Source organism: Crocodylus porosus, unplaced genomic scaffold (assembly GCF_001723895.1).
Source record: "Crocodylus porosus isolate Cpor-Errol unplaced genomic scaffold, CroPor_comp1, whole genome shotgun sequence".
Taxonomy (NCBI): Eukaryota; Metazoa; Chordata; order Crocodylia; family Crocodylidae; genus Crocodylus; species Crocodylus porosus.
The window spans coordinates 29,329,335-29,340,794 of NW_017728912.1; the positions used below are offsets into that span (position 1 = coordinate 29,329,335).

General features: G+C 42.9%; 1 long non-coding RNA gene across 1 annotated transcript; it reads right to left on the reverse strand.

Annotated features, from left to right (window-relative positions):
• Window positions 1–5,741: 5,741 nt before the first annotated feature.
• On the reverse strand, window positions 5,742–10,481 carry LOC109309449. The gene is made up of 3 exons (XR_002100916.1): window positions 10,170–10,481; window positions 7,891–7,973; window positions 5,742–6,012 (listed from the first exon to the last, which is right to left on the reverse strand). It is a non-coding gene; the product is annotated as an uncharacterized LOC109309449 (long non-coding RNA).
• Between the last annotated feature and the right edge of the window lie 979 nt (window positions 10,482–11,460).

The following is an 11,460-nucleotide window of genomic DNA, read 5'->3' on the forward strand; positions in this document are numbered from 1 at the left end:
GCTGGGAGGGGAAGGCACCAGCTGTCAAAGTCTCTCCACTACTCAGCACTGAGAGACAGGGCCCCATGAAGGGCAGTCAGCAATCAAGATGGTGGCTGCCCCCTTGTCTCTCCTCCCCACAAGGGCCTCTCCACCAATTAGCACTGAGAGGTGGGGCCTCTCTGCCAATCAACGCCAAGTGTGGGGGACACAACAAAATGACCATGAAATTAGAAATCCTCCACTGAAAAAAGAATGGAATTGCATGTTGTTGCTGTACATATATAACTCAATTAATAAAAATTCTAAGTTCACCTTGTCTAAAGGAAGATTTGGAAGGCCAAACTCCTTTTTTGGGGGCTGAAAAACAAGACTCCATTAAATTAACCATAGAAACAAAGTAATTGAAAACATGTACCATAAGGAACATCACCCAGTGTTGAGTTGAAACCTAACTGATAACTTCTGAAGAGGATCCTAGTTGAGAGTGTAGTTCATGGGTTTGCAACCTTTTTTAAGAAGTGTACCCCTTCTGGTGGTGGCGGCTAGATGTGGAGTGGGGAGGGGGAGCTTGCACACAGTGGCAGCATGGGGTGGTGGATGGTGGCAGAGGTGGCTGCATGTGAGCTCTCCCCCACTCCCTGATGCCTGGCTGGCCAGGCGCTGCCTGTTTGGCCTGCAGAGGGGAGCCGCTGCCCTTGCTCCGTCCCCCTCCCCTGCTGTACTCCTGGGAGTTGGCGGCATGGGTTGGTGGGTGGTGGTGCTGTGTCCCCGCCCGCTGACGCGTACACCCCAGCACCTTTCCAAGTACCCCCATGGGTACATGTACCCCCAGTTGACAAGCTGTGGTGTAGTAGGTTCAGAGTTTTGCTCACTCAGCACAGTCTTTCAAGCTTGATCACTGTCTTTTACCACCGTCTTTATTCCTCCAGGACAAACTCCCTCACAGCAGAAGTCAACATAAACAGTCCAATCTGTAAATCAAATGAATTGTAGTACATGGGGTCTTCTCCCAGACCTGAAGGAGTCCTCAGGCATTGTTCTGCTGCCACGTCTGCTTTCTCCCTAGTCTCACTGTTGCTTTCAGCCACAGGAAGGGCTTACTTAGAGTCTCTGCTATACTTGTGGTCCTCTGGGAGAGAGGCATTCTTGGCATAGTATCCAGGCTTCTCTGTGAGTTGACCCCCTGGCTCTCTCCCACTCAACACTCCATCCTCATTTGCAGCCCTCTGACTTTCAGCTTGCAACTTCCAGCTCTCAGCTTCTAGCCCACAATTTTGTCTCGCCCTGACTACCCCTGCCTCTGTTCCTTGGGAGCCTTTTTGCTGCCTGGATGCCAGCTAGTTATCTCTCTCTGTTGGTCCCATTCCCTAGGCAGCCTGTAGTCAGGTTTTGCTGCCTGCAGCTGGGCTAGTCCTTCTAGCAAGCCTGCAATCAGCTTCTTACTGGCTGCAGCTGGCTGCAGTCCATGAAAGCTGCTGCAAACCCCTTGAAACATGCAGCCTATTACAAACCACTACTAAACAATGAATGTGGATACAAAACTTGAAAATCCTATCACCTCTGGACATCTGGATGAAATATCTTATAAAAATTCTTCACTTAGCTGTGGGGGAGGGGGGTCTTCATGACCAACCCCTTCTATTATCATATACCCAACCAAAGTGTAGATTGATGCATGTCATTAATGACTGTATATCTGTAATTGTGGAATGGGAAGGATGAGGAACTAAGGACCTGGGGAATCAGAAATTCAGCAACCAGCAAGAGCCCAGAGATACTGGGGTCTAGCCTCCAGCTTTGCTCCCAGTTGCATATTTTTGCATTCCCATTTGCCTGATATGAACACTAGTTAAACTTTTATTTAGCTTTCCAATAAAGTGATTTTCTTGAGAAGAAACACCTGTGCATTCCCTTTATTCTGGGACAAAATCTAAAAACAAAAGTCCCTTTGTCTTAATATGGGGATAGAGAGAACTTCCCTTCACATTTCATACTGGTGTACTAAATCCTACAACCCTAGGAACTGGCACAGGAAGCTGGCAAGGAAAGTTCCTACTTTTCTATAGGTGATGCTGGGGATTAGGGTCACAAGACAACGGGTTAAGGAGAGGGGGGCAGACACAGGTACATAAAGATTAAGATACATACACGTAGGATCTGGGTAACAAAAGTAAACAGTGACACTGTGGTGAAATCACCCAAGAATAGGTAATTGGCAAAAAACACTGACACCGTGATACACTTGAGAACTAGGGACCTACTGAAATTGTGATTTTGCAGTTTTCACGGACACCAAGATTTCAGGTGGTCTCTCTGAAAAAGTGCAGGCACTATGAAAAAACAGGAAATTGTGGAGCACAAAAAAATCCCAAAAGGACAGCTGCAAAGAGAGAAAGTGGTGGGAAGTCCTTGCATCCTGAAGCATGTGGGGAGGGACAGGGAGAGAGGGGATGTAGAAGGATGAAGAGGGAGCAAATGGGAGGCTGAGCCACTGACATATGGTCAGTCCAGGAGCCAGTCAGGGGCCAGCTAGGGAAGTGGAAGGGTTTTGATGCCAGCTTTTAAAGTGCCCACAGGCATGCTGCTGCAGCATGCTGCTGCCTGAGGAGGATTCTTCTTTGGCATGCCCGCTGAGAAGAAATCCTCTAAGATGGCCAAATATGGTTCAGCACTGGACTGTACATGACAGTAGGACTGTGTGAAGCTTCAGTTGCTGATTCAATTTGGTGGAGATTCAGCCCAATTTGGTGGCTGAATCTCCAAATCCGAATCAAATCAGAAGACCCTTCAATCTCTTTGAATTGAATCAAAGAGATTTGGAGAGATTTGATGATTTGGACATAGACACAGCTTTAGGTGTCTTTTCTACATACAACAAGGCACCAGGCGACTTGTGAATGCTAAGATGGTGGGGTGGATAGAGCCAGGGGGTTGGATGGATCACTGAGCTGGGGAGGTGTGGAAGGCAGGGTCCCCCTGTACTTGGCGGTGGTCCTGGAAGTGGACCAGAAGTACTTCCAGTCCACTTCCAGGTCCACTGCTGAGCATATGTAGGACCCCCCTGCACTTCTGGGGGATGCTCTAAATGCTCCACCATCTCAGCATTTATGAGCAGCACCTGGAATTCAGAATCCAAATCTGAATTGAATATGGCTCGTTTTGCACACCCCTACAAGACTGTATCCTGCAGGGACCTTGCACATAGATGTTACTCTCCTGTACCTCCTGCAATGTAACTCTGGATGGATCCAGGAAAATAAGCATAGATCAGCACTTGGAGTCCGAGGCACACACGAAGAGGAAGGTTGCTGCAGAGGCTGAAGGTCAGAGCAAGAAGCAAGTGACCATGCTTGAGAATTGTCAAGCTGTCCTTGCGAAAACCAGTGCAGAAGGGACCTATTCCAGACAATAACAGTGAAGTGGAACCAGTAGTACAGGTACAACCCATTATTGCCACCACGGTTCAGACGATCAGCTGCCCCCTTCCTTAGCGCTGTTCACATTTTGGACCCCAACTAGGTGCATTTGCTGAGTTTTGACCCCCAGCTACTGAAAGCAATCCTGGGATGAGGCAAAGAGCATGACAATGAATATACTGTTTACATGAACTTTATCAAAGACTACCTGATGCCTGTGTTTGTGCCTGTATTCTGGGACTCTTTCTGTGATGAGTTTCCACATCTTTAAGCCTTGGCAAGACACTGCCTCACCATTCCAATGGACTTGGTGGCTGAGAGTGTACGATCTCAGTGTGTGGACAAGCGTTCACCGTACAGAGACAGAGGATGTCTGCAGTGACTTGGCTGGGTGCAGCATACTTGCATTTAATACACAGCATGAACTGCCTGTCTCAAGGTTAGCATTCAGTTTTTGGTAAACTCCTTTTTATATTGTCCTTTAAAGTGTACATCAGTGCTATTAGTTACAATTCATGTTGTGCATACCTTTATTTTCACAGGATATTTCAGTTTAGAGTATAATTCAGTGTCTAGATGGTATCCGTTAATAAAATGTATAAATTTAGTATTATTTAATAAAGTATATGCAGTTGGCATGAGTTAATAAAGTGTTTATAGTTGGTATCATTTGCAATTAATGGTGTGCATTGCTTTATTTTATTAAGATATTTCATCTGAGACCTTAGTGAAGGGCTTAAAATTCTTAGCAATGTGTCAGTTAATGGCTTCCATGGGGCTTAATTGGGCAATTAAGCTTGTGGAAGCCATTAATTGACACGTTATTAGGAAGCAGTGGTTTGGGGCCATTTGGAAATTTGTGGGAAGGGGTGGGACTTCCGAGGTCCTTTGGCCAACCAGAGATGTGGGGGGCCCACCATGCTCACACACGAAAATGGCTGCCCAGCCTGTCATCTGCCTGCAAAATCTGCCAGCTCCTGCCTCAATTTCAATAGGTCCCTACTGAGACCCTTGAGCTCTCCCACAACTCTGGAGGACTCCAAACCAGTCTCTGGTCCCATAAAACATTTCAGTGACATCTGCCTGGACTTCATGTCTGAGCCCCACTGCTACAGTTTGCAGTCCTAGCTCCGCTGCTCCTTCTGGCCACGTGTGTGTCTCTGTCTGCCGTGTGGCACTGCTCATTCCACTTTCTCCTGACCTCTGATTTTTTCCTGGGAGTTGTAATGCATGTTGCAGTTCCTTCTTCCAGTTCCTGGTGGCTTCTGGGAGTTGAAGTTCATGTTACAACATTACAGTACGTGACATTCAACATCACAGCAAATTACACTGGCTTTGTGTTTGTAGATAGGGCTGATGTTCCACTAGCAAGCTCCGTGTAGATCATTGCCTGAAGTTCATGGCCTATAACTTAACTGTCACTCACAAAATTTACTGGAAATCCATTGATTTCACTATAAAATGAGTTTCTGCTTTATTTATTCATTAGCTTGAGAGACATCACTTAAAAAGATAATGTGACAGGAAAAATATTCTTTCATTGAATTCTACGATTATTTGTCAGTGGGCTGCAGATGGGGTCAGCAGCACGAAAAATGAAGGCGTGAAAGTGAGAAACAACAGTTTTGTAGCATTGAAGATTTTGTTTTCTTGTGTTGGTTGTAAATGTGGTTGTATTCAAGTAGACAGAGGCATGATTTAGGGACCATATTTTGCCTTTTCCAGACCCTTGAACACTTGTTTTGGAGTAATGGAGTGAAGCAGAAATTCCATGAGCTACCCTGTTTTGTAGGGTGGATGCAGACAGAGCTTCGGAGAGCAGGCTACTTAGAAGCCGCTCCTGGCGTGTCTATAGAATTAAGCAACACACACTCCCCCTTGGGAGAAATAATGGCCCTACAAGTTTGTGGAAATCTTGCCCCTGATTTCAGTGAGGCCAGCATTTTACTCTTAGAATAGGTTCCTAAATGTCAGTACCTGTGAAGGGGGCAAGATCCAGCATCTCTGTCTCACTGATCATGACCTGTGGGGGGCTGTGGAGTTCGGTAGCATTTATGGACCAGGCCAAGTCAAGTTCTTATCCATCACTACCTCCATCTTTGTTCTGACCAGCCAAGTAAAACACCAGAATTTAATCCTAATGTATAAGACCCCCCTTCTCCTGCTTGGCTAGTGCAACTGGGGATTTTTGAACAATCAGAGCAAACTGAAAATAGCCCTTTTAAAATGTTGTTCTAAGCAGATATTGTTTACAGTTGGTCTGACAAGATGAAACAAAAGTATAAATCAAACTTAGGGCACAAATCTTGTTAGTTGCCATGTTAGTAAATCAACTCACCTAAATAATCTTGAGCCTTTGACAATGATGCAGCCTCTTGGACTGAACACTCAGCTCTTACTGTGCAGTGAACTTGATCTCCTGACATTTCGAAGGATTGAGATCCTACTTTTGATGGTTCAGTTTATGCTTTACTATAAACTATTTTGAGCAGGGCAGAACTGGATCCAAGCAGCTGATGTTCAGGTCTGGAGTCAAGCTGTCTGTCTCCTCTGACTAAGTAGACTAGGTTAGAACAGTGCATTATGTGTGTTTGTGTGCGTGTGTGTTTCCCAACTTGAAAGAATGGCAAAACGTAAAAACAAAAGGAGCCAAATAATTCAGAACATATAAAAGATGTTCCTGGGAATTTGTCCTGGGAACTTGTCCTCTTTTAACTTTTCCATTTTAAGGGAAAATGAATATTTTTAATCTGTGCATCAGAGCTCACTCCCATAATAGAAAGCTTGTGGTGAAAGAATGTTATTTCTATATTATCTTTACTGTTTGGTACTGTTTGGCAATAAATTGTATTCTTTACAGCTTCAGGTACTAGGCCTTTCAGATCTGACATCTCTTAATTACTTAAGAATGATCTGGTAAAAGCTACATCTGGAAATGATGTCACTTTTTGCTATTGGCATTGGAAAATCTTACTTAAGTAAAATGCATCCTCTTAAGCACTAAGCCTTGAAAGAAATTAGTTCAGCTGAGCACTCCCTTTTACAGCTTACATTTCAATGAAAAATTGCACGTGCCTTTTATTTAATAGTTTTGGCATCTTCCCGTGTCTGAACATTATATTCTACCCCAGTCTCTCCATATCTTTGTCACTTGTCCTGCCCCTAAGTTTCCCAAATCCAGGTGTTCCCCATATGCTATTATTCCTCTAGGGGCAAAAGGTAGTGCATACTCTCAAACTCCCAGTCTGACCAGTATGTTATTTATGGATGGATAGACCAGATCTGCTAACACAACAGCAAGGTGCTTCTTTACATCCTTTCCTATGTTGATTCATATCTTGCTTTTCAAATGATCTTGCGGAAGGCAAGCCTGAGTTTTCCACTGTAAATGTTGTCTTATCTGATCTATGCAATAATAAATAGGGGAGATAATCTACCCTAATAATTATAATAATAATAACAATTTGTATTGCAATAGTGCTCTGAATCCCTTGAAGAGATCAGGGCATCATTGTGCTATGTGTGGTACAAACATACTTTATAGCAGTGGCTTTAGACTGAAAGTATCCCGCATTAGACCTAAGGAACACTTTGTTAGACTTCAGATGCCCCTCCGGAAATGCCAGCTTTCACTCATTTCTTGACTACAGAAAAATAATAGAGACATTCTTGTGCTACAAAGAACTCAGAAAGCACACGACAGGCCAGAATAGTTTTGACATTATGGATTTCTGTTTGAAATCTTAGTGTTTCTCTTGTGAATCATGTATAGGTGGTTGTACACCTAGTATTGTGCAACACCCTATGGCACCTTTAGAAGGATCTCAAGACACCATAGGGTGCCATGGCACCCTGGTTGAAAATCAGTGCAGGGGAAGAGGAGGACAATTAATTGTTTAATAAACTTGGAGAGAAATCAAAGATCCACATTATCTAACTTATGCTTGCAGCATGTAGGATAAACCTGTCCCAGCTATTCCCTAGTGTGGAGAATGTTCTAATTAAAAATACAGAATATTGAAGGACTGACACCATGAATTTCTCTGGCACATTAACCAACAGGATGGTTGGCAGAACTGAAACATCCATGGGCCATCACAGAAGTTGTCATCAGTCAGATTTCACTTTTTTCCATGCTCAGGCTGGTAAGCAAGATGGCACATGCTAATATATTTAGCACATATTGTCCTGCATCAATGTGATTAGACTAGCATTTTATAATGTCTTCTTATAGTAAATCAAACATTGCTTTGATTAGAATCCATTTATGCACTGTGTGGTGGATTCTGTTCAAAAAGTATATTGTCATGGATGCACCAGGGTATGCTGGGACAAAGCTATACCACCTGCCATCGTAATTAGTCCACCTATTGACAGGAGGAGGTTCAAACACAATTGGCCAGCAATACCTGGCAGTGGCCATGTAACAATAGGAGTACTGCTGGCAATAACAAATTAAAAACAGAGATCCTATCAATGAAAGTCCAAAAACCTGGCACTGGGAAGGTCCAGTCAGCTTGAGGTAGCACTATGGAGTCTACAGTGGAGGTCCTGGCTGTTTAGGTTGGAGTCACACTGAAGAAAGAGCAAAAGGTTGTGAGATACAAAAAGAGGAAGAAAGCACTGACTTCTGGGGGAACATCATTCCGTTAGATAGCTGGAGTATATGCTGCAGAATGGTGGGGTACTACACTATCTCCTGGTAAGTCCTTAAGAAAGATGAAGAATGAAGTCACCCATATTCAGCCAATGGGAAAGAAAAGCTAAAAAAAAAATAAAAATCAGTAACAAAACCCAATCCTTTCAGGTTTACTCTAGATTTTAATTATGTAACCAATGGAATAATAACATCCTGCTCATGTAACTGCTTTAAAGGGATCACACATTTCATTAGGTCTTTGCAATTAGACTATGATATTAAATACTAATAAAAACTACTCAAAGGCTGCCGACAAGAATAGTTGTGTATTGCAATAGACATGTATTAATACTCATGGATTATAGCAGGGGTTGTCCAACTTCACTGTGGCCAAGGGCTGCGCATGGGGCCAGCATGCACTCCCCCAACTGCACACCATGTAGAAGGTGTTCTGTACCCTAGGTTCCCATCATCCCACCACCATTCCAGCAGCATGAATCCCTTCATGTAGTGCTGGCAATGTGCAGACCCCTGCTCTCTGCCACATTGGCTGTGCAGAGGGCATACAGACCTACCCTGTGTGGTCGTGGGAGAGGCAGCAGCTGGGCCTACAAGCTGCATGTTATCACACAGGCCACCAGTTGTACAGCCCTGGATTATAAGAAGGATCAAAATCTTTGGGAAGGTAAAGATATACATGGAAGATCTAAGGGGTGACTACTAGGTAAGGGGCATATTTCCTCCTATTTAACAAAGGACAAGTTTGGTTGGTGTTTAGGGAGTAGGAATAACAATTTTTAAATGATGTCCTATAAACCACTTCATGGTCCAGAAGCTGAATTTATCCCAATACCAAAACTCTAGCCTTCAAGCACTGATTCTTCCCAATAGTGAAGTATAGTGCTCTTTGAGGATTACTCACCCTTTACAGTGGCTAAAAGGGCCAATGTGGCTTCAAAGGGCTCAAAAGCCCTGGGTCTAGCGAGAAAAGGATGCCAGCAGTGCAGACACTATGGAAGATATCCAGAATACTTTCGTCTTAAACTTCCTGGCAAGACTGGTGTAAGAAGTGGATTAGAGTTTGGGCAAAGAGGGGCTAGGTAAGTGGCAAGGATGCAGCATACAGTACTTCAGGGATTCTGGGCCTCTCTGTAGGCAGTCTAGGTAAGTGGCTGTTACTTAGGCAGGCTTCTAGGACTACGTGAAGCTGAGGATCTCATCACTCCTCGGCTGCTCAAAGATTGGGAAGATATAAAGTTGGCTAAAAGCTAACCATGGCTCTTGCTGCCCATGAAAGTTCTGTGTGGCCCCTCCGGGAAGCATAACATATACTCTTTCTCCAGGATGCTTTTTAATCAGCTGAGCGTATCACAATGCACCATGAAGTTCCTCCACCCTTACATTTGTTGTAAATTTAAAGAAGGTTGAAACAGAAGGGATGACACAGTAGGACAGAACCAAGTCGCACAGTTATATGTCGAAATAAAAGCAACATGCATAGTAGGTGACCATGGGAGATTTGCTATTAATAAATGTAGATTTCTGCTCTTGGTGACTAAAAATAAACAGAACAGCTACAGTGTCTGCAATTCTTGGGTTGCTTTCATATTAGTTTATATATACAGCTTTGCCAACACCAACTCTTAAAAAACCCAGGACTCGGTTTTCCCCAAAATTATAAGGTTAGCTTTAAATATTAAGATTTAAAAATGAAATATTTGTACTGTTCTTTTTATTTTCCTTCCCCTTTGGGAGCTTTCAGGGTATGCTCAGTTCATACTTCCAAGTTTTCCTCTACAAATTTATTTTAGGCAAAGCAAGTCTAATCTAAAATCACCGGTTGCCAGGGGCCTAACATTTCCATAGAACCCCAAAGATTGTAAGACAAGTGCAGCAGTTGGCAACCTTGTATCTGAGCCAATATATAGTCTTGCTTGAATATGATATGGAAAACATGCTACCTGCCTTATTTTCAAATATAAGTTATGTATATGCTGGTTCCTTATGAAGTAGGCTATTGCCTTTCCCAGTGTTGTCCTTCTGGTACCTTTCACAAATCCTTAATTCATGTTAAAGAGGGGATAAGGATTTAAAACTACTGAAATCGCTCCAATTAATTGAAATTGTACTACCTTTCAGATATTGTTTCATATATTTGTCCTCAGTTTCAACAAGAACTTGCTCCCTCCCAGCCTTGCTGCTCTTTGAAACTGTGGTGAGACAGCAGTGTTGACTTTGTGACTGGGTTTGTCATTTCCATAGCAACAATCTGATGTCATCATCACAGGATTCTGACTTCACTGCAGGCTCCAACAAAAAGCAAAGCTGGGCTGTGAGAACACTTATTAAGGACTTCAATAACAGCAGATGGATCTCAAAAAACCCCCAAAACCGGGCCAAATAAAATTTTATTCAGGTGTCATTCTCTCTTTTTTTCTAGGTTTGTTCTGGTGGAGAGGTCTGCCTAAAAAGAAAAGAAAAAAAATTAAATCAGTGTGCAATTAATCAAACACTCTGCCGGTTTCCCAGTAGGCAGATAGCAAAATCAGCTAATTACTTCATTCAAAAACATCTGTTAACCTATTTGTATAGGGCTGTATTTTCCCCATTACTCCCTTGATCCCATCTCAAATACAGGGTGTCAAATTAGTTTCTCTCTGCTCTCTAGACACTGACTGGTGTCAGTGAAAAGTTGCAAACATCTACAATAGTTTGTTTCTAATTCCTTCTGAGATATTTTATTGTCAGCTCCTGGAACCATCTTAAGATTTTGGATAATCTAACTCTTTTCTGACTCTTTTTGTGTCTTCCTCTGTTTTCAGTTATTTTTCTTTTTCCTTTACACATGCAGCTGATTCATTCCTATTTCCTCCCATCTCCCTGGTGAATGCGGAAGAAAAAGAGCCATTGAGATTGCTGGTTCTGTATGCCTACTCTGTTTTTCAAAACCCTACAGCCTTCTTCAGCAAGATTACTCCTTTATGCTGCTGTAAAATCTTTTATTTTTCTTCACAGCTTGTGCAATCTTAGCTTCATTTTTCACTAGTGGTTTTCCAAAGCTATTTCTTGTATTCTGTAATCAACACAAGGTTAGTGTCTCATCTACAGGGTTAGTGGCTCAGATACTCTTCTCTTTTCCTTTATCATTCCCTGCATTTCCCTAGCCATTCATGGGGGTTGTTTACTACTTCCAGTAAAAGTTTATTTCTTAATGTTGCTCATGCACTGAGTTCCCAGAAACCTACCTCAGTGTTCTGCCTTTCTTTTTTTATCTTTCTTCCTGGCTTGACTCTACTATGACCACTGACCTTTCTAGTAGTCTGAACTTCCTCTAAAATGTGCTTAGCTGAATTTAAAGATGGGCTTTTGGGGACACTTCACATCCCAGTAATTGGCAAGTTCCTCTTCAGAGGAACACACAGA